The 24,803-nt window shown below is 43.9% G+C and overlaps 1 protein-coding gene across 1 annotated transcript in view; it reads right to left on the reverse strand.

Annotated features, from left to right (window-relative positions):
- The window catches only part of LOC126416524 (uncharacterized transmembrane protein DDB_G0289901-like), a 111,096-nt gene extending 86,753 nt beyond the window's left edge, over window positions 1–24,343 (reverse strand). The window contains exon 1 of the mRNA XM_050084269.1: window positions 24,217–24,343. The gene's annotated coding sequence lies outside the window, so the exon portion shown is untranslated. The remainder of the gene's footprint in view (window positions 1–24,216) is intronic.
- Window positions 24,344–24,803: the final 460 nt, after the last annotated feature.

Below are 24,803 nucleotides of genomic sequence, written 5' to 3' on the forward strand. Positions count from 1 at the left end.
TCTTGGATTGTGTCTGCAAGATATCTCAGTTGTTGACAATACAAGTCAGCAGTGATGGTTACCCCTCCGGAAAGCAATTCGTATTACACTACAGCGTCGCTGTTCCACCAAATGCAAAGTATTATCTATTGTGGACGTGCGTAGGTCTTTGTACGGGGAGATGCTACTTTGTGCTCGACCATTCATTTGTTTTCCTTGTGTTGGCATAAAGACACCATCTCTTGTCATCATAACGATACGGGATAGCTATGGTCGATGTTGTTCACGAGCCACTTGCCAATTGATGACAAACGAGCAGAGATGCACATATGTCCGCCCAATAATTCTTGTGATTTTTGCTTAGAGCATACTGTGGCCAAACACCCGATTTTCGAACCTTTCCCATTGCATGCAAATGTCGCACAATGACGCGGTAATCACAGTTAATCAAATTTGGCAGTCTTGAATACACTGACGTGGATCATTTCTGTATCAACCCGTTTCAACGATCTTTATCAAACTCCGAAGGCTTTCACTAACATGGAGAGTCACAGATGTCAAAAAGATACTCATTTAAACGAGAAAACCATTTTCTTGCTGTGCTCTGTGTAATGGCATATCCCCATACACGGTGCAAACGGTTCTGGCTGCCTCTGCTGGTGTCACCCATCTACTGAACTCAAACGAAAGAATATGTCGGAAATGCTCCGATTTCTGCAATTGGTACTCCATTTTCACGCTGCCATAGCTGTACTTACTCGAATATCTCTAAATGACAATATGTACATTCAAATAGCAACACAGAATCACAAATAAAAAATCACAATCGGTAAATAAATCCACGTGTTGTTGTTGTAGTCTTCAGTCCAGAGACTGGTTTGATGCAGCTCTCCATGCTACTCTATCCTGTGCAAGCTTCTTCATCTCCCAGTATCTACCGCAACCTACATCCTTCTGAAAATGTTTAGTGTATTCATCTCTTGGTCTCCCTCTACGATTTTTACCCTCCACGCTGCCCTCCAATACTAAATTGGTGATCCCTTGATGCCTCAGAACATGTCCTACCAGAGAACACATATTGATGACGTTATGAGGGGTAGAATACTAGGGCGACTGGAGGCTGGTCAAACACAGCAGGTCGTAGCACGGGCCCTCCGTTTGCCACAAAGTGTGATCTCACGATTATGGTAACGATTCAAGCGGACAGGAAACGTGTCCCACAGAACGGGACGTCCACAGTGTACAACACCGCAAGAAGACCGATATCTCACCATCACTGCCCGCAGATGGCCACGGAATACTGCAGGTAACCTTGCTCGGGACCTTCCCGCAGCCACTGGAACAGTTGTCTCCAGACACACAGTCTACAGACGACTGACAGACATGGTTTATTCACCCAGAGGCTTGCAAGGTGCATTCCACTGACCCCTGGTCACAGGAGAGCCCGTAAAGCCCGGAGTCAAGAAGACAGTAGATTGTCATTGGAATAGTGGTCCCAGCTTATTTTCACGGACGAGTCCAGGTATAGTCTGAACAGTGATTTTCGCCGGGCTTTCATCTGGCGTGAACCAGTCACCAGATACCAACCCCTTAATGTCCTTGAAATGTCCTGTACGGAGGTCGTGGTTTGATGGAGTAGGGTGGAATTATGACTGGTGCACGTACACCCCTGCATGTCTTTGACAGGGAAACTGTAACAGGTCATGTGTATCGGGACGTCATTTTGCACCAGTATGTCCGCATTTTCAGGGGTGCAGTGGGTCCCGCCTTCATCATGGTGGATGGTAACGCACGGCCCCACCGAGCTGCCATCGTGGAGGAGTACCTTGAAACAGAAGATATGAGGTGAATGGAGTGGCCGGCCTGTTCTCCAGACCTAAGCCCCATCGAGCACGTCTGGGATGCTCTCGGTCGACGTATTGCTGCACGTCTTCAAACCCATACGACACTTCAGGAGCTCCGACAGGCACAGGTGCAAGAATGGGAGGCTATACCCCAGCAGTTGCTGGACCACCTGATCCAGGGTATGCCAACCCGGTGTGCGGCCTGTGTACGTGTGCATGGTGATCATACCCCGTGTTGATGTCGGGGTAAATGAGCAGTAAACAGTGGCGTTTTGTAGCACATGTGTTTCGGGACGGTTTTCTCAACTTACCACCAATACCGTGGACCTACAGATCTGTGTCGTGTGTGTTACCTATGTGCCAATGCTATTAGCGCCAGTTTTGGGAAGTGCCACATTGCGTGGCACCATATTCTGCAATTATCCTTAATTTATGAGCATGAGTGTATTTTGACACTAATGAGCAAGGTACTAGCTGCAGTATAGTATACAAACTTCGGAATCTGCTCCACCTGCTAGTCATCTCGAAATTATATCAGTGAGCCACCTGAAGACGAAACGTTTGGGAAAAAGTAAGTATACTGCTTATAATTTCAAAAGTAATCACCACAACTGTTAATATATTTACTCCACTGTGGGTGGTTTCATTGAAAAATGTTTTCAGTTACCTATGAAACAATGATTGTATCCAGGCATGCATCTCTTCGTTCGAAGTAAATCGACAGCCGCGAGTGTCTTTCCTCAGTGCTCCAGAAATACGGAAACCGCATTGGGAGGTATCGGGACTATATCTGCGGCATAACTGAAGCGATCCTCGGAATAGTTTTCGTTTTCCTGTCGCTATAGTGAAAAACCCTAGAATTACGTTTCGTCAGAGGAGATGGCCGAATCCCTTCTTGCGTTGTGAGGGTCGTAATGGAACTCTGTGATGGACTGGGATCAGTCTTTTCATTCATTTACCAATAAGAAACGAAAACAAAAAGGAACACACAACACAAAGCATTCGGTAACTGCTGCTGCGCAGTTGCTTGCTTTGGTTGGCAGTGTAGTAAAAAAAAAGGTAGTGGAGGCCCGATGTCTAGCGACATCCGATGCTACCATAGTTCAAAACGCCCGCCAAATAAAGCTGCCCCTTTCAAGTGTCCCGAGCATTAACTATGCTTACACGGAGCTCCCAAAACCGTTCAAATGGTTAAAATGGCTCTGAGCACTATGGGACTTAACATCTGAGTTCATCAGTCCCCTAGAACTTAGAACTACTTAAACCTAACTAACCTAAGGACATCACACACATCCATGCCCGAGGCAGGATTCGAACTTGCGACCGTAGCAGTCGCTCGGTTCCAGACTGAAGCGCCTAGAACCGCTCGGCCACACCGGCTGGCTCCCAAAACCGTACGTAAAGCGATTTCCCAACTGCGCGGCTCGTTGTTTATGTAAATACTCTATATCGATTTCGGAGACGCAGTTCTATACTTCGTTCATCAAAAGAATAAACCTGATGTAAACAAGTTCATTTAAGCAACTGCCAGACTGCTACTTTCAAGGGCTAAAATAAAAATATAAACAAAAACAATCTGGCGTTAGTGCACATGTGCAGCTAAGATGACATAAATCCGTGTTTGCTCTTTGCACTACACAAACGCTTCCCGTCCCATTTCTGGTTAGATTCCCGCGCATAGTGGTGGATAAACATGTCATTCGATTACCTTACTACTAGTATTACCAGTAGCGTGTAAACATGAAGGAGCCGAACGCAGGACCTGCAGTAGCTTCGAAACGACTGAAAAACGTGCAACAAACGTAACACGCGTTTCGTGAACTGTACCCTCACTCTACGCAGAGAGCCATGCGCATGCGCGAATAAGGCAGGTTGTCAGCGCAATCACAGTCCCTGTCCATTCTAATCGATGTTGAACAACAGTTACTGAAACACGAGTCAGTGCCTAGATAACGCAAGGGAAACACGCAAAGAATGTATTAACTAACCTGTACAAATGCCTATCGACTGCGCTACAATCTGCCTGAATTTACGATTACAGTAACTAAAACTCGAAATTACACCTCCTATACGAAACTCACACGTAATTTAAGTAAGAATCTACGAAGTAAACACTAAAGCACGATGCTACAACTCTCAAATACTATAATACGCCCGAAATTTATGAATTAAACAATGCAAGTACCCAAAAACACGCAAAGAAATTAAGAATTAAACTATGTAACAAATAAGTAAGCTAGGGGTATACGACTTGCTGCTGCAGCTGCTTATCCAACGGCGGCAGGGAGCACACTGGCTGTGACCAACCGACACTGACCGTTCAAAACAGAAACAGAAGACAGATGACTACGCGAATTTACACTATTCAGGTACTACAGCGCGATGCTACAACTCTCAAATACTATAATACGCCCGAAATTTATGAATTAAACAATGCAAGTACCCAAAAACACGCAACGAAATTAAGAATTAAACTATGGAACAAATAAGTAAGCTAGGGGTATACGACTTGCTGCTGCAGCTGCTTCTCCAATGGCGACAGGGAGCACACTGGCTGTGACCAACAGAAACAACTTCCTGACACTTAAATCTATACTCGATGTTAACAAATTTCTCTTCTTCAGAAACGCTTTCCTTGCCATTGCCAGTCTAGATTTGATATGCTCTCAACTTCGACCATCATAAGTTATTTTGCTCCCCAAATAGCAAAACTCCTTCACTACTTTAGGTGTCTCATTTCCTAATCTAATTCCCTCAGCGTCACCCGACTTAAATCGACTACATTCCATTATCCTCGTTTTGCTTTTGTTGATGTTCATCTTACATCCTCCTTTCAAGACACTATCCATTCCGTTCAACTGCTCTTTCAAGTCCTTTGCTATCTCTGACAGAATTACAATGTCATCGGCGAACCTCAAAGTTTTTATTTCTTCTCCATGGATTTTAATACCTACTCCGAATTTTTCTTTTGTTTCCTTTACTGCTTGCTCAATATACAGATTGAATAACATTGGGGAGAGGCTACAACCCTGTCTTACTCCCTTCCCAACCACTGCTTCCCTTTCATGCCCCTCGACTCTTATAACTGCTATTTTGTTTCTGTACAAATTGTAAATAGCCTTCCGCTCCCTGTATTTTACCCCTGCCACCTTCAGAATTTGAAAGAGAGTATTCCAGTCAACATTGTCAAAAGCTTTCTCTAAGTCTACAAATGCTAGAAATGTAGGTTTGCCATTCCTTAATCTTTCTTCTAAGATAAGTGGTAGGGTCAATATTGCCTCACGTGTTCCAATATTTCTAAGGAATCCAAACTGATCTTCCCCGAGGTCGACTTCTACCAGTTTCTCCATTCGCCTATATAGAATTAGCGTCAGTATTTTGCATCCGTGACTTATTAAACTGATAGTTCGGTAAGTTTTACATCTGTCAGCACCTGCTTTCTTTGGGATTGGAATTATTATATTCTTCTTGAAGTCTGAGGGTATTTCGCCTGTCTCATACATCTTGCTCACCAGATGGTAGAGTTTTGTCGGGACTGACTCACCCAAGGCTGTCAGTAGTTCTAATGGAATGTTGTCTACTCCCGGGGCCTTGTATCGACTCAGGTCTGTCAGTGCTCTGTCAAACTCTTCACGCAGTATCGTATCTCCCATTTCATATTCATCTACATCCTCTTCCATTTCCATAATGGGTTTCCATCTGAGCTCTTGATATTCATACATGTGGTTCTCTTTTCTCCAAAGGTCTCCTTAATTTTCCTGTAGGCAGTATCTATCTTACCCCTAGTGAGATAAGCCTCTACATCCTTACATTTGTCCTCCTGCCATCCCTGCTTAGCCATTCTGCACTTCCTGTCGACCTCATTTTTGAGACGTTTGTATTCCTTTCTGCCTGCTTCATTTACTGCATTTTTATATTTTCTCCTTTCATCGATTAAATTCAATACATCTTCTGTTACCCAAGGATTTCTACTAGCCCTCGTCTTTTTACCTAGTAGATCCTCTCAAAGCTACCCATTCTTCTTCTACTGTATTTCTTTCCCCCATTCCTGTCAATTGTTCCCTTATGCTCTCCCTGAAACTCAGTACAACCTCTGGTTCTTTCAGATTATCCAGGTCCCGTCTCCTTAAAATCCCATCTTTTTGCAGTTTCTTCAGTTTTAATCTACAGTTCGTAACCAATAGATTGTGGTCAGAGTCCACATCTGCCCCTGGAAATGTCTTACAATTTAAAACCTGGTTCCTAAGTCTCTGTCTTACCATTATATAATATATCTGAAACCTGTCAGTATCTCCAGGCTTCTTCCATGTATACAACCTTCTTTTATGATTCTTGAACCAAGTGTTATCTATGATTAAGTTGTGCTCTGTGCAGAATTCTATCAGGCGGCTTCCTCTTTCATTTCTTAGCCCCAATCCATATTCACCTACTACGTTTCCTTCTCTTCATTTTCCTACTACCGAATTCCAGTCACCCGTGACTATTAAATTCCCGTCTCCCTTCACTATCTGAATAATTTCTTTTATTTCATCATACATCTCTTCAATTTCTTCATCATCTGCAGAGCTAGTTGGCATATAAACTTGTACTACTGTAGTAGGCATTGGCTTTGTGTCTATCTTGGCCACAATAATGCGTTCACTATGCTGTTTGTAGTAGCTTATCCGCACTCCTATTTTTTTATTCATTATTAAACCAACTCCTGCATTACCCCTATTTGCCTTTGTATTTATAACCATGTATTCACCTGACCAAAAGTCTTGTTCCTCCTGCCACCAAACTTCTCTAATTCCCACTATATCTAACTTTAACATATCCATTTTCCTTTTTAAATTTTCTAACCTACCTGCCCGATTAAGGGATCTGACATTCCACGCTCCGATCTGTAGAACGCCAGTTTTCTTTCTCCTGATGACGACGTCCTCCTGAGTAGTCCCCGCCCGGAGATCCGAATGGGGGACTATTTTACCTCCGGAATATTTTACCCAAGAGGACGCCATCATCATTTAACTGTACAGTAAAGCTGCATGCCTTCTGGAAAAATTACGGCTGTAGTTTCCCCTTGCTTTCAGCCGTTCACAGTACCAGCACAGCAAGGCCGTTTTGGTTAGTGTTACAAGGCCAGATCAGTCAATCATCCAGACTGTTGCCCCTGCAACTACTGAAAGGGCTGCTGCCCCTCTTCAGGAACCACACGCTTGTCTGGCCTTTCAACAGATACCCCTCCGTTGTGGTTGCACCTACGGTACGGCTATCTGTATCGCTGAGGCACGCAAGCCTCCCCATCAACGGCAAGGTCAATGGTTATTGGGGGGGGGGGGCTTTATGAACTATTCCCTTGGAATCAAAGAAGCACACAAGCATGCATTTCACTTTTGACTTTGACATGCGAGCTTTATTTGTTCTGGGTGATCCCTTTGAGCACCATTGCGAACTTTGGCGATTTATCTCTGGATCGTACTGAAAAAACCAACTTTCATCACCAGTGATAACACGGCTCAACAATTCTGGATTGATTTCCGTTTGCTCTAACCGATTGGCTGCCACATTTTTCCGTGTTTGTCGCTGTTGTTCAAATGGCTCTGAGCACTGTGGGACTTAACTTCTAAGGTCATCAGTCCCCTAGAACTTAGAACCACTTAAACCTAACTAACCTAATGACATCACACTCATCCATGCCCGAGGCAGGATTCGAACCTGCGACCTTAGCGGTCACGCGGTTCCAGACTGTAGTGCCTAGAACCGCACGGCCACCCCGGCCGGCTCGCTGTTGTGGTGTGAGATTTTTGGGACCAGTATTGTACAAATAATTCTCATACCAAGATTTTCAGTCATTATTAGACGAACTGTTTCTCGATTGATGTTCAGTTCTTCTGCAATCATTTGCATGGATAATCTTCAATCAGATCATACGAGTTCTCGCATCCTGGCCAAGTTGACATCCGTCCGTGAGGTTGATGGTTGTCCACTGCGGTCTTCATCTTTCAACATTTGTTCTGCCTTCACTAAACATTTTATGCCAACGAAAAACTTGAACTATTGACAGAACCTCCTCTCCAAAAGCCTTCTGAAGCTTACCATAAGTCGTTGTCGCGTTTTCACCCAAGTTAATGCAAAAAGAAATGGCATACTGTTGCGCAATATTATGCATTCCCATTTTCGTGGCGAGAGACACAAACACTTGTTAATTTATTACAATACAACTCATGACCGAGCAGTTGCATCGATGTGCTGCTTGGACTAGAAGCAGCTTATAGACCAAGGTCAAAGATATTGTGCCTACACAATCCTGCAGGGTTGCCACATTTTGCAAAGAAAATCAGTCTCATTACTTTATTGTCACACCTCATATATACAAAAGAATCTGAGACATGTTACATCTCTCCTGTTACATCTATCACTGACACCAAATATTTTTGAAAATGTAGAGCAGTCTCAAATTCTTTAAATTAATAGCATTATATGCTGCTGAAAACGAAATACAACCATTCGTTAAGGAGGAGACAATGGAAGATTAAGAGTTCACATGGACAGGCATTTCGTTCAATGTACTTATTAAACAATGAATCATACATCAAAAATTGTCAGTCTTATGACTTTCGTTTCAATGAATTTTCTCTATACTGTTAATATTTGAAAGTAAACTACATCAGTCTGTATTCTGTATCGTGTTAACGCATTGATACTGAAGAGCTAAAGAAACTAGTACACCTGCCTAATATTGTGTGCAGCTCCCGGGAGGAAGCAGAAGTGCCGCAACACGATGTGGAATGGACTCGGCTAATGTCTGAAGTAGTGCTGGAGGGAATTCATACCATGAATCCTGCAGGGCTGTCCATAAATCCGTAAGAGTAAGAGGGGGTTGTGATCTCTTCTGAATAATACGTTGCAAAGCATCCCAGATATGCTCAATAATGTTCATGTCTGGAGAGTTTAGTGGCCAGCGTTCCTATTTAAACTCAGAAGAGTGTTCCTGGAGCCACTCTGTAGCAATTCTGAACATGTGGGGTGTCGCACTGTCCTGCTGGAATTGCTCAAGTCCGTCGGAATGCACAATGGACATGAATGGATGCAGGTGATCAGACAGGATGCTTACATATGTTTCACCTGTCAAAGTCGTATCTAGATGTATCAGGGATCCCATATCGCTCCATCTGCACACGCCCCACATCATTACAGAGCTCCACCAGCTTGAACAGTCCCCTGCTGATAAGCAGCGTCCATGGATTCATGAGGAGGTCTCCATACCCGTACACGTCTATCCGCTCGATACAATTTGAAACGAGACTCGTCCGACCAGACAACATGTTTCCAGTCATCAACAGTCCAATGTCTGTGTCGACGGGCCCAGGCGAGGCGTAAAGCTCTATGTCGTGCAATCATCAAGGGCACACGAATGGGCCTTCGGCTCTGAAAGCCCATATCGATGATGTTTCATTGAACGGTTCACACGCTGACGCTTGTTAATGGCCCAGCATCGAAATCTGCGGCAATTTGCGGAAGGATAACATTTCTGTCACGTTGAAGGTTTCTCTTCAGTCGTCGTTGGTCCCGTTCTTGCAGGATCTTTTTCCGGCCGCAGCGATGTCGGAGATTTGATGTTTTACCGGATTCCTGATATTCACGGCACACTCGTGAAATGGTCGTACGGGAAGATCACCACTTCATCGCTGCATGAGATGCCATGTCCCATCGTTCGTGTGCCGACTGTAATACGACGTTCAAAATCGTTTAAATCTTGATAACCTGCCATTGTACCAGCAGTAGCCGATCTAACAACTGCGCCAGACACTTGTCTTATATAGGGGTGCCGACAGCGGTGCTGTATTCTGCCTGTTTACACATCTCTGTATTTGAATACGCATGCCTGTACCAGTTTCCTTGGGGCTTCAGTATAGTTGAAAATAAACACTTCGTCGATGTGTCCGCGATCAGTGAGCCCCTGATTCTTGGAAAGTCCTATGTAACATTGTGAAACATCGCGGTAAGTGTTCTTTGTGATGTAGCTGGGTAACGAGAGTTGGGACTCAACATGTCTCCAATCTACCGCTACTCTCTCGCATTTAAAAAAAAAAACTCTCTTAACGCTTTACTACATGGAGAACGATATGGTTCATTGCACAGCTTAGCAATGCAATGAATGCAGTGAGACGGGAGGCTTTAACTTTGAATAGTTGCTCTGATCTTACATTCTTCTCACAAGATGAGTTAAAAAACTAAACATTCATTTCCATCATTAATTCCACACCTCAGAGTAGTCATCTTACGATACTACATTACCGGTTTAATTCTGTGACACCCTGTGTCTAATAACGCTTTTAAGCATGCAGTATCTTATGTATATTGTGTCGAAACTCTGACATTTTGTCAGAAGTAAATAAAATTTACAATTTGGCTTTCAGAAGCTTGGTACAAATGACAAGAAAGAATCGGCATAGTGATCGCTATGGTCGTTCTACTAGCCCAACACGGCCTTTAAAGGCACCACCCAAGAATGGACTAGTAGCACACGGAACTACACTACAACACACACGCCAGTTCCGAATTTGTGTACTGTGGCATTGTCATGTGCAGACAACAAGTATTCACCTCTCCAAATCAAATCGATGGCGTATCAGACTGACGCAGCAGGTAACAAACATCAAACTGTACACATAGACATCCTGTTCCAAATAAAATTATCTTCTAGCTCCTCATTATGCAAGTCAGCCTATGTCATAACTGTTCAAGGGGCTGTTATCCCGAAGTTAACAAGATTTGTTCACTAGATTTTTCTCTGCTCTTAGTCCCCCAGCACCTTCCGTGAAATTTATACTATTATGTGTCAAACACATTGTCTTTCCCGACTTCGTTGACGCACGGAAAAGCTGCTCCGACTGTTTTCGAGTGTCTTTTCTGCCGCCGCCAGCCCTTGTGGGCGTGACCTCATTGCCCTTCGTTTACCGCACCTCACGTGACGTCGTCTCGGGTCAGAGTTCCGCCAGCAGGAACTAAGCTGCCACGAATAAAAGAATTCCAGTTCCCTGCTATAGCCAGCAGCAACAGTCACATTTAGTGCGCCATAAAATACTCCAGGATATAATAACCAGAAATATTTTAATAACAGTAATACCACCTCGCTTAAGAGTATCCACGACCTTATTTCTTAATGCAACATATTCACAATAACTGAGAAAATCATTTCATCTGTTTCTGCAGGGCTGCGTAACATCTTCGATGCAGATGTGTCTTTTCATGTCCTGATTAAAAACTATGGTTTAACAATTACTCGTGTTCACAAAATCTGTAGATGGTTCTGAGACCTATTGTACTCAGAAGCCCTATACTGGTCGGTAGTTGTAGATAAATCTGTCATTCACTAGTGGCTTGCCAGTTTATTGCTGCGGGGTCCATCCATAATATTCGGATATTTAAGCAATGTTAAGGAATAGTCTGTGAAGCCAGAAAAATTTCTCTGGAATACACAATCCTGGCAACAGCGACTCTTAAAATATCAAATCAAGAAGTACCGCTTCACTTTCGTGTCTCCCTTGCTTAGGATTTTACACAGGCCTCCTGAAAAAAATTAAAGGAAGCAACGTAACTTACGTGTAATACTGGAAACCAAACGTGTTACCCCCTGCAGGTCCAGGGATTAGAATGGGCCCGAAGTATTCCTGCCTGTAGCAAGAGGCGACTAAAAGAAGTCTCACACGTTTTGGCCTTTATGCGATGGTACCCTGTAGGGTTTGACCTTCATATTTCCACAGTTTTCCGAAGAGTGAGCCAATTGGGAAAGGGCGGATTACATGGTGCATCGTGTCCATCGTGCATTGAGATCTTTACCCCACTTTCTCGTCGTGGCACTGCAGTCCCGCTCATTCTCCACCTCTTGGGCGAGGACACCCTCCTGGGTGCGTTTTCCTCCATCCAATATGCAGTGTCGTTTTCTGCGCCGACGATGCCCATGGACTTATTTGCATCTAATATCCAGCGCGGTAGCCAGTCCGTTGTGGTGGGGCCGCCATGTACCCTGTTGGTTGTAGCACCCTGACAACACAGGGATCGCTCTGCTGATGCCTGCGCCGTTAACTCCCCACGTATGCCAAGTAGTAGATGCCCATCACCCTGGGGCATCGGGAATCCCGGCAATGGCCACCCTGCCAGGTGGCCCTTACTGGGGCTGGGTGGCGCCCTTGGGAAGGGCTCCTGGTCGGAGCGGGTGGCATCAGGGCGGATGACATGCGATGAAGGGTAGTATGTGATCTTCAGCTGGTGGACCTCCACCAGCAGTCTCTAAGTGATCGAGGTCTAACTTCAGTGCAAGAAACTACAACCCAAAATCGTTCCCCTCGCTGGCCACACCATGGGAAGAACACATGGCTAAGGATGGCAGTGAAGCTTATTCACCCCGGTACCTCGTCTGTTCGAGAGTTGGGGAATCTTTCATGTCAACGAAGCCTCGGTTTTTTGTGGAGCATTTAGAGGGCAAGTTTGGGGAGGTGGAGGGCTTGTCCAAAATGCGCTCTGGGTCAGTCTTAATAAAAACAGCATCATCTGCCCAGTCACGGGCATTACTCGTCTCTGACAAGCTGGGGGATGTTTCTGTTTGCTTAAATATGGTCAAGGGTATTACATTCAATTGGGACCTTCATTAACAGTCTGATGAAGAGCTGCGCGCCAATTTAGAGCGACGAGGTGTTCACTTCGTCCGGCGCATCCACTGGGGTCTGAGGGATAATCAGGTTGCCAGCGGTGCCTTCATCTTGGCCTTCGAGGGTGACACATTACCCGAGAAGGTCAAGGTGATGGTCTAACGCTGTGATGTCAAGCCATGTATCCCTCCCCCGATGCGGCGCCTTAAGTGCTGGAAAGTCGGTCATATGTCTTCCCGCTGTACTTCCTGCGCCGCCTGTAGAGACTGTGGATGTCCTACCCATCCCAATACTTCATGTGCCCCGTCTCCCATCTGTGTCAACTGCGGGATAAAAGCAATGAAATCGGGACAAAAGAGTACACTAGTGATCAATGTCAAGTTTACAAGCTATGAAACAACAGTTAAAATCAAAGTTACAAAAATGTAATCAATGAATCCCTTACGAGGTTAGTGGATCGAGAGCGAGAAATGCTAGTAATGAGGAAGAGCAATAGTGGAGTCATACACTATGTGGAAGTAAAAACGTGTAGAAATATCAAGTGGAACTATCCTTTGGACTCACCTGTAGGTAAGGCAAATCAAAGACTACGATTCGAGAGTACTTGTTATATTACCGCTGAAATGAACAAGTCACTCGTTGTTCAACAAATTATATTTGACGCGTTTTGGGCGAAGTCTGTCTTCAGAATTTCATACAAAATGTCTTTATACAAAGTACAGTTTTACATACGAATGTCCTCGCCATCGGTGGTTAACAGTTAGTGGTAAAACTTCCCACAAATACTTTTCCATCGCGGCATTTTGAGTTTACTGCATTGCTGCCAGCATTCGCACTCTGTTTCTGTTCTTCTCTTTCTTTCTTCCGAAAACACTTAAAATAATCGTAGCTGTTGCCCCTCCAATTAGGTTGTTGTACCTCTCCCTGATTACTGATACTGACGACGCAGCTTTAAACTATAGTGCGATCGTTGTGCATCGCAGCGCACATAACTCCAACAGCGTAACTCGCATAACGCTGCATCACGTGGCCGTACTGGTCGTGATAATAGAGGCAGGAAGCATGTGACGAGCCAACATCGCGCAACAGGTTGTGAGTTATCGGCATAGCGGCGAGTTTCTCGTTTCCAGTCACCGCTCAAAGAAGAGGCGGTGTCGCAATTTCCTATTTTGTTTGTAGTTAGCCACGCACCAGCCTGTTACGCTCGCCTGGGTTTCGCGGAAGCTGGGACCCCCGCTTCCTATCCTTCCCGTTTCTTTCCTCCTCTCTTTAACAGAAAGTATCGGCATGTAATCGACACAAATTACTACACCATTTAATTCATTTCACATGATTACATGTATGAATAGCAATTCAGTCCCTGAAGTGAAAAACAGCACATGAGTGTAATCTTCGTAGTAGATACAGCAAATTAAATCTTTCATATTAACTGAAGAATCTTACACTACTGGCCATTAAAATTGCTACACCACGAAGATGACGTGCTACAGACGCGAAATTAAACCGACACGAAGAAGATGCTGTGATATGCAAATAATTAGCTTTTCAGAGCATACACACGAGGTTGGCGCCGGTGGCGACACCTACAAAGTGCTAACATGAGGAAAGTTTCCAACCGATTTCTCATACACAAACAGCAGTTGACCGGCGTTGCCTCGTGAAACATTATTCTGATGCCTCGTGTAAGGAGAAGAAATGCGTACCATCACGTTTCCGACTTTGATAAAGGTCGGATCGCAGCCTATCGCGATTGCCGTTTATCGTATGGCGACATTGTAGCTCGCGTTGGTTGAGATCCAATGACTGTTAGCAGAGTATGGAATCGGTGGGTTCAGGTGGGTAATACGGAACGCCGTGCTGCATCCCAACGGCCTCGTATCACTAGCAGTCGAGATGACAGGCATCTTATCCGCATGGCTGTAACGGATCGTGGAGCCACGTCTCGATCCATGAGTCAACAGATGGGGACGTTTGCAAGACAACAACCATCTGCACGAACAGTTCGACGACGTTTGCAGCAGCATGGACTATCTGCTCGGAGACCACGGCTGCGGTTGCCCTTGACGCTGCATCACAGACAGGAGCGCCTGCGATGGTGTACTCAACGACGAACCTGGGTGCACGAATGACGAAACATCATTTTTTCGGATGAACCTAGGTTCTGTTTATGGCATCATGATGGTCGCATCCGTGTTTGGCAACATCGCGGTGAACGCACATTGGAAGCTTGTATTCGTCATCGCCATACTGGCGTATCACCCGGCGTGATGGTATGGGGTGCCATTGGTTACACGTCTCGGTCACCTCTTCTTTGCATTGATGGCACTTTGAACAGTGAACGTTACATTTAAGATGTGTTACGACCCGTGGCTCTACCCTTCATTCGATCCCTGAGAAACCCTACATTTCAGCAGGATAATGCACGACCGCATGTTGCAGGTCCTGTACGGGCCTTTCTGGATGCAGAAAATGTTCGACTGCTGCCCTGGCCAGCACATTCTCCAGATCTCTCACCAATTGAAAACGTCTGGAAAATGGTGGCCGAGCAACTGGCTCGTCACAATACGCCAGTCACTACTCTAGATGAACTATGGTATCGTGTTGAAGCTGCATGGGCAGCTGTAACGGTACACGCCACCCAAGCTCTGTTTGACTCAATGCCCAGGCGTATCAAGGCCGTTATTACGGCCAGAGGTGGTTGTTCTGGGTACTAATTTCTCAGGATATATGCACCCAACCCTCCCCCAATGAAACATGGACCTTGCCGTTGGTGTGGAGGCTTGCGTGCCTCAGCGATACAGATAGCCGTAACGTAGGTGCAACCACAACGGAGGGGTATCTGTTGAGAGGCCAGACAAACGTGTGGTTCCTGAAGAGGGGCAGCAGCCTTTTCAGTAGTTGCAGGGGCAACAGTCTGGATGATTGACTGATCTGGCCTTGTAACACTAACCAAAATGGCCTTGCTGTTCTGGTACTGGGAAAGGCTGAAAGCAAGGGGAAACTACACCTGTAATTTTTCCCGAGGGCATGCAGCTCTACTGTATGATTAAATGATGATGGCGTCCTCTTGGGTAAAATATTCCGGAGGTAAAATAGTCCCCCATTCGGATCTCCGTGCGGGGACTACTCAGGAGGATGTCGTTATCAGGAGAAAGAAAACTGGCGTTCTACGGATCGGAGCGTGGAATGTCAGATCCCTTAATCGTGCAGGTAGATTAGAAAATTTAAAAAGGGAAATGGATGGGTTAAAGTTAGATATAGTGGGAATCAGTGAAGTTCGGTGGCAGGAGGAACAAGACTTTTGGTCAGGTGAATACAGGGTTATAAATACAAAAGCAAATAGGGGTAATGCACGAGTAGGTTTAATAATGAATACAAAAACAGGAGTGCGGGTAAGCTACTACAAACAGCATAGTGAACGCATTATTGTGGCCAAGTTAGACACAAAGCCAACGCCTACTACAATAGTACAAGTTTATATGCCAACTAGCTCTGCAGATGATGAAGAAATTGATGAAATGTATGATGAGATAAAAGAAATTATTCAGGTAGTGAAGGGAGACGAAAATTTAATAGTCATGGGTGACTGGAATTCGGTAGTAGGAAAAGGGAGAGAAGGGAACATAGTAGGTGAATATGGATTGGGGTTAAGAAATGAAAGAGGAAGCCGTCTGGTAGAATTTTGCGCAGAGCATAACTTAATCATAGCTAACACTTGGTTCAAGAATCATGAAAGAAGGTTGTATACATGGAAGAACCCTGGAGATACTAAAAGGTATCAGATAGATTATATAATGGTAAGACAGAGATTTAGGAACCAGGTTTTAAATTGTAAGACATTTGCAGGGGCAGATGTGGACTCTGACCACAATCTATTGGTTATGAGCTGTAGATTAAAACTGAAGAAACTGCAAAAAGGTGGGAATTTAAGGAGATGGGACCTGGATAAACTGAAAGAACCAGAGGTTGTACAGAGTTTCAGGGAGAGCATAAGGGAACAACTGACAGGAATGGGGGAAAGAAATACAGTAGAAGAAGAATGGGTAGCTTTGGGGGATGAAATAGTGAAGGCAGCAGAGGATCAAATAGGTAAAAAGACGAGGGCTAGTAGAAACCCTTGGGTAACAGAAGAAATATTGAATTTATTTGATGAAAGGAGAAAATATAAAAATGCAGTAAACGAAGCAGGTGAAAAGGAATACAAACGTCTCAAAAATGAGATCGACAGGAAGTGCAAAATGGCTAAGCAGGGATGGCTAGAGGACAAATGTAAGGATGTAGAGGCTTATCTCACTAGGGGTAATATATATACTGCTTACAGGAAAATTATAGAGACATTTGATGAAAAGAGAACCACTTGTATGAATATCAAGAGCTTTGATGGAAACCCAGTTCTAAGCAAAGAAGGGAAAGCAGAAAGGTGGAAGGAATATATAGAGGGTCTATACAAGGGCGACGTACTTGAGAACAATATTGTGGAAATGGAAGAGGATGTAGCTGAAGATGAAATGGGAGATATGATACTACGTAAAGAGTTTGACAGAGCACTGAAAGACCTCAGTCGAAACAAGGCCCCCCGGGTAGACAACATTCGATTAGATCTACTGACAGCCTTGGGAGAGCCAGTCCTGACAAAACTCTACCATCTGGTGAGCAAGATGTATGAGACAGGCGAGATACCCTCAGACTTCAAGAAGAATATAACAATTCCAATCCCAAAGAAAGCAGGTGTTCACAGATGTGAAAATTACCGAACCATCAGTTTAATAAGTCACACCTGCAAAATACTAACGGTAATTCTTTACAGACGAATGGAAAAACTGATAGAAGCCGACCTCGGGGAAGACCAGTTTGGATGCCGTAGAAATATTGGAACACGTGGGGCAATACCGACGTTACGACTTATCTTAGAAGAAAGATTAAGGAAAGGCAATCCTACTCTCTTTCAAATTCTGAAGGTGGCAGGGGTAAAATACAGGGAGCGAAAGGCTATTTACAATTTGTACAGAAACCAGATGGCAGTTATAAGAGTCGAAGGGCGTGAAAGGGAAGCAGTGGTTGGGAAGGGAGTGAGACAGGGTTGTAGCCTCTGCCCGATGTTATTCAATCTGTATATTGAGCAAGCAATAAAGGAAACAAAAGAAAAGTTCGGAGTACGTATTAAAATCCATGGGGAAGAAATAAAAACTTTGAGGTTCGCCGATGACATTGTAATTCTGTCAGAGACAGCAAAGGACTTGGAAGAGCAGTTGAACGGAATGGACAGTGTCTTGAAAGGAGGGTATAAGATGAACATCAACAAAAACAAAACGAGGATAATGGAATGTAGTCGAATTAAGTCGGATGATGCTGAGGGAAATAGATTAGGAAATGAGACACTTAAAGTAGTAAAAGAGTTTTGCTATTTGGGGAGCAAAATAACTGATGATGGTCGAAGTAGAGAGTATATCAAATCTAGACTGGCAATGGAAAGGAAAGCGTTTCTGAAGAAGAAATATTAGTTAACAGCGAGTATAGATTTGAATGTCAGGAAGTCGTTTCTGAAAGTATTTGTATGGAGTGTAGCCATGTATGGCAGTGAAACGTGGACGATAAATAGTTTAGACTAGAAGAGAATAGAAGCTTTCGAAATGTGGTGCTACAGAAGAATGCTGAAGGTTAGATGGGTAGATCACATAAATAATGAGGAGGTATTGAATAGAATTGGGGAGAAGAGGAGCTTGTGGCACAACTTGACTAGAAAAAGGAATCGGTTGGTAGGACATGTTCTGAGACATCGAGGGATCACCAATTTAGTATTGTAGGGCATCGTGTAGTGTAAAAATCGTAGAGGGAGACCAAGAGATGAATACACTAAGCAGATTCAGAAGGATGTAGGCTGCAGTAAGTACTGGGAGATGTAGAAGCTTGCACAGGATAGAGTAGCATGGAGAGCTGCATCAAACTAGTCGCAGGACTGAAGACCACAACAACGACATGCACTCAAATTTTGTGAAAATGTAATCACGTATCAGTTCTAGTATATTTGTCCAATGAATACCCGTTTATCACCTGCGTTTCTTCTTGGTTTAGCAATTTTAATGGCAAGTAGTGTATTACGAGTTTACATGGAGCATCTATACGGAAGCTGTTCCTCTAGAAATGTGAGCCTCTACGGAAAATGTGATATATTTTCTGAAATTAAGCATCTTACACGAGGCCAGGAAGAATTACACAATTTGGTAATCACGAATGCATTCAGACGAATTAGGTGGAGCTGCAGTGAAGCCCAGCATTTTATTTGCGAGAAGAATGGTTCAAATCACGTTCTTGAATCTCCTACCTTGTTGCGAACTTAGCACTTTATTTTTAATGCGAGTCATTGTGACCTTTCCTCCAGGAAGCCTCGCCACTGTCCTTTGTGAATGTCTGTCTCATTTCATAAAACATTCAGACAGCGACAGAGATCGAACTCCTACCTTACGACAGTAGAACCCCACTGAGCTGCCGACTGACAGAACCGGTCTGCAGCGGCTGAAAGAATATATTTGTGTTCTCCTCTCGTTCCTGCGCCGACTACGTAGCTGCACGGTTGACCGGATTGCGCAAGATTTGCCCGGCCGAGCAGGGATTTCGCCACTCTGGACGTGATGTGAGTCACTGCATTAGAAAACATCCGGACTCACATAGTCGTCCATTCATATCGTCCTGCACTTTGTTACCTTCGATTAATCATGGCAACTTTACGACGGTGCCTAAGAGAAACGTTTCCACTCATATCTCCTTGATGTAAGCTATCCAGGCACCGCCGTCGTTAAAGTAAATAATAAAGCGTATAATAACTGCATCTAACCACGTCCGAGGCAAGTTTGTTATTCGTAACAAAGAGTTTTTTACAGGACTGCGTTGTTAGCCCAAAGCCCAACCCTCCTCCTTTACCCGGGCTTGGGACCGGCAGTGGCTGTTGCAAGGCAACTGACCGCAGGTGGTGACGTTCAAGAGAGTACACCAGTTCATATACTTGGGACCTTGGTTTACCACGGACAACAGCATAAAAATAGACTTCAAGGAAAGAATAGCAGTGGGAACGAAATGCATACATTCCCTCAGAGAGACGCTTGGTTCTAAATCGATCTCAGTGAACACTAAGATGAAAATCTACAACACAGTGAAGTGCCCAGCAGTAATGTACGGTTCAGAAACATGGAGCATGACTAAGCGAGAAAGGGACAAACTATTAATATTTGAAAGAAGACTAATGAGGAAGATATGGGGACCAGTTTTAGATAACGGAGAATGGAGGAGGAGGAAAAACGAGGAAATCTACCTCCTGATGCGACAACCAACTACCCTACAGAAGATAAAGAGCAAAAGAATACGATGGGTGGGCCATGTAGCCCGTATGCCAGATGGAAGACAGGTGAAGATGGCACTAGCGGGGAAACCAAACACCAAATGCCCCATTGGAAGACCAAGACAGCGCTAGATGGATGACCTGGTGAAGGACCCAGCAGCCCTGGGAATTGAAGACACCTGGAGGAACCAGGCACAAAACAGGAAGGAATGGAGGCAGTTTGTGGAAGCAGCGCGTGCTCTACAAGGCCTGTGATCGCTGAATATCGATTTATCTATCATAATAACTGTAGTAATATCCAACAGTGTCAGTGCAAATTTCCAACCTTGTGCAAAGAGAGGCAATTCGTACTTTATTTACAGAAATGTGAGATTCTGTGTTTCACGAATCATTAACATCCTGACGAGTGAGTCACAAATTAGGTTAGTCATATCACACACACTACCAAGACTGAACAGTGTTCAGTGATATCAAGTAAAATGGAGATATCGTGTTGGCTGTAGCGAGAGAGAGAGAGTGAGGGGGGGGGGGGGGAGGGGGCGGAAGAGAACTAGCGACCGGCTTCGATATTAGCTAGTATTTGCCTCATACACGAAACTAATAATACTGCACTCATTATAAAGTAGTTGCTTGTTGTGACGTATTAGTGTGCAACAGTTTTTCCGATCACGAAATGTATCCTTTCGCTGTGACGTATCATTATAATCCATCAGCTCACTGGCAGTGGACGCACGGTTTACCAGAAACTCGTACTTGTCCTCTTCTGTAAGACAGAAACGACGGTGTTCCTGCACAACGTAACAGAGATGCGAAAATATTTTAAACAGCGAAGGAAACAATTGCAGACGAGTATGTAATTTAAGGACTCCGTTTGTAATAAACTTCTGGTCCGCTGCCATTGTGTTGGCCGATTCAACGTCTACATCTAAATACATACTCCGCTAACTGGTGTGAAATGCATGATACATAGTACTTACGTCAACACAATACTACGCGTTAGGGTTTCTTGCCGTTCCAGTCGCGTATGGAGCGGGGGAAGAATCAATCCTCAAATGCCTCTGGCCGTGCTGTAATTATTTTTGTCTTCACGATATATACGGCAGTGACAGAAAGGGGGTTGAAGTAAATTTCTAGATTTTTCACTTACTACTGATCACTTACTAATGATCGTTGAAACTTTGTGACTAGGCTTTTACCCGTAGTAGCTTGCATCTGTCTTTTCAAGCATTTGCCAAGTCAATTCCCTCAACCACAGTCGTGACACTCACCCCTGAGTCAAATAAACCTGTGATCATCAGTACCGTGCTACTTTTTATACGTTCACTATCTCCTGTTAGCCCGCATCTCGTGGTCGTGCGGTAGCGTTCTCGCTTCCCACGCCCGAGTTCCCGGGTTCGATTCCCGGCGGGGTCAGGGATTTTCTCTGCCTCGTGATGGCTGGGTGTTGTGTGATGTCCTTAGGTTAGTTAGGTTTAAGTAGTTCTAAATTCTAGGGGACTGATGACCATAGATGTTAAGTCCCATAGTGCTCAGACCCATTTGAACCATTTGAACCATCTCCTGTTAGTCCTATCTGGTACAAGTCCTACACACCTGAGCACTATTCTAAAATGACATAAACAAGTAATTTGCAACCCGTCTCCTTTCTGGACTGAATTTTCCGGATATTATGCCAATGAACCGAAGACTGAGACCTACTTTACCTACGGCCAAGCCTATGTTATCATTCTATTTGATATCCCTACCCCACACTATGGAATTTATAATAGTCGAATAACTCCATCTACGACTCAAGGGATGCTACTGACTGGAGCTGATTTGATATTCTTACAGCTTCTTTCAGCTATTTCTGCATTATAAATAACTGTAACATCTGAAAAAAGTCGGAGGTTACTGTTAAGGGGACTAGTAAGTGACTAAGTGTCGAAAAATCGATTTTTAATTTTTGTCTTAAAATATTATCTGTAGTTTTCTGAACAAGAAAATGTTTACTTCGAGAAAATTGTACCGAATAAATACCCAAAATTACAGGAATTTAAAATTATCTGGGCACATGACGATGCCCCCATCCAACAGACAACACTGTTCAAAAACAGAGTTTTGTTCTCATTTTTTATGAATTTTTAGTCTATAATGTCTTAGCGTCACGTGATTATTAGAGAAGCAATTACACAGTAGGACTCAAAACCCAAATAACAGTTTTTAACAACTGTATATGGAAATTGATTCCAAAAACTGTTCTGGTAGTACTAAATACTTTGAAAATAGGTGTGCCAGAGGTTCTGCCATGTATCAATGATGGTGCGGTGTCAGGGTTTAAGATTATGGAATTAATGGGAGTGCCTGGTGGACTAAATACGCAAAGAACTATAATTACCATTGACCACAATCAACTCCGAAGCAGGGAAATCAGTGATAGAGGCCACCAAAAAAGCGAGGGTAAAAAGTAGTCTGATAAACAAAAGGGAGGGAGAACAACACCAGAAACAAGATGAATATTGCTCTTGAATGCATTAGTGTTATGCAGGGCAGGCAGAGAAACCAAGTTTAACTTTAACTCGAATTTCCCAGAAGTTCACGTATTTAATACTCTGGTATACTTCAATTGAAAACTATTAAAGATAGAGAGCTGGAAGTTTTGTATACTGTCTTAAAACATTCGTAGCTAAAACATGGGCTATTCTTGTGACTTAAATTTGAAAATTAAAGAGTTTTTAAAGAAAAACTATGAATTAATTACTGATATTTTTGATAATCATTACTAAAAAAAATTTTAACTATAATTTATGGCAGCTACGTCTTTTTAACATACTAGTGTAAAGAACTTCCAGAAAAAATGAAGCTTCTACTTTGATTTTATTTCGAGATATGTGTACCTACGCCGTACATAATAATTAACATGCTGCACTTCACTTGCAGCACAAAATGCAACTCAGAAAAAAGTGTGGGAGCAAAAGCTGTGGTTCATACTTCAAATTGTTCCCAAAAGATCTGCTGAAAAACGGTAAGCATTACATGGGCTTACAACTCCTATTCTTTGAGCTACACCATTTAGAAAACTGACAAATTTTTCTGGATTTCTCGTTGTGTTAATGAACCAATAGCCTTATTGTACAACATGGACAACAAGGCTCCCAACCCATTTCTCTACGGCATGTCTGAAGTTACTTGCACTTCTGTCGACGACTCATCATCCGAGATAACATGCTGCGTCCTCCCTACCACGAAATCATCAATCCGGCTAAAATTTTGCCTGAAACTCCATATGATCATACTTTTTTAATTATCTTCTGCGCTTTTCGTAAATCAAGTAATACTGCATCTACACAATTACTTTGATCTGTGCCCTTCAAGATATATGTAAGAAAAGCGCAAGTCTCGTTTCATATAAATAATGTTCTCAGTATCCAGTGCTGGTTGGCATTGAGAAGGTCATTCTCAGGTCTCTCTTTCCCACTGGGCAGGGGCACGTGTCCAGAGCCCCACGATCGATAGGGGCCCCGTAGTTCTTGCGGGATCACCAAACGATAACCGATATTTATTATCGAAAAGGAAATTTATTTCGAAAGTCGCGGAATAATGACTGACTACAATACCTAGTTGCTTATTAGCGTTGCACAGTGCACAGTTCTGCACGGAGCGAATAGCGACGTAAAATTAAACGTGACCGACCGATTTAAATAAACCGACTCGACGATCGGGAGTTCTACTGCATTTTTGCGGTGTTGTGACGTTTGTTTTGTTTGTAGTTATTACTGACTGTGCTCTGAGTTATTCTTTGATTAAATCGTCGTTTGCCTGATTTGTTTTGTGTTAGCGACTATTTTCGGTGTAAAAATAAATACCGAATTACAATACTAAATGTCGAAACGGTCATATCCTAGTGGATCCGCAAAAAGGAAAAAAGCTGTATCTCAGAAGGAAGTAACTGAAAAGTTACCAAAATTAACAGCATATTTTACTGCCACTACTGGAGCAACTTCGGTAAGGAGCAATCAAATAATAAACCTACCACAAGATGAGTCGTGCCAATCACAAATCGCGGGAATTTCTGAATGTTCATATTCTGCACCAATTTCAGATTTCTGCGGTCGCAGGTTCGATTCCTGCCTCGGGCATGGATGTGTGTGATGTCCATACGTTAGTTAGGTTTAAGTAGTTCTAAGTTCTAGGGGACTGATGACCATAGATGTTAAGTCCCATAGTGCTCAGAGCCATTTGAACCCATTTTTTTTACACACAGTTTCAAGAGCTGTTTTCGGAGTACCGGAACGAGCACGAGTTCCTGGCGCGAGAACACATCATGAATTCTGATCGTGACGTTTCGAGTCTCTTTCCTCACCGCAGAACACAACAATCTACAGTGAGACGCGACACAGAGAGGTAGCAGGCAGCTAGTAAGACAGAAGATAATTTATGCACTTGCCTCGCTTGCACCCAAACACGGCGGCTCTCACGTTGCAGCACGACCCAGCAGCGCTGCAGTCTTGGTTGCTACTGCGTTGTGCCGTGCTGCTGCGCCAGCTGGCGTCGGCGTAGCGGAATGTCACAGATAGCGACGTCACGCATCAACGTCGGGCCGTGCTGAGGTCATGTGACGCGTCACGTCGCCTCCCTCAGGCGGGGTTTAGGAACCAGTATGAGGTAACCGTCGCACGCAGACCGCATCACAACGCCCACCTCACAACAACAACAACAACAACAACAACAACAACAACAATACCTCATACTGGTTCCTAAACCACGCCTGAGGGAGGCGACGTGACGCGTCAGATGACCTCAGCACGGCCCGGCCTTCGATGACACGCGTAAAGCTGAAATATTAAACACCTTTTTCCAAAGCTGTTTCACAGAGGAAGACCGCACTGCAGTTCCTTCTCTAAATCCTCACACGAACGAAAAAATATCTGACATCGAAATAAGTGTCCAAGGAATAGAAAAGCAACTGAAATCACTCAACAGACGAAAACCCCACTGGACCTGACGGGATACCAATTCGATTCTACACAGAGT

This window comes from Schistocerca serialis, chromosome 8, assembly GCF_023864345.2.
Source record: "Schistocerca serialis cubense isolate TAMUIC-IGC-003099 chromosome 8, iqSchSeri2.2, whole genome shotgun sequence".
Lineage (NCBI taxonomy): Eukaryota > Metazoa > Arthropoda > Insecta > Orthoptera > Acrididae > Schistocerca > Schistocerca serialis.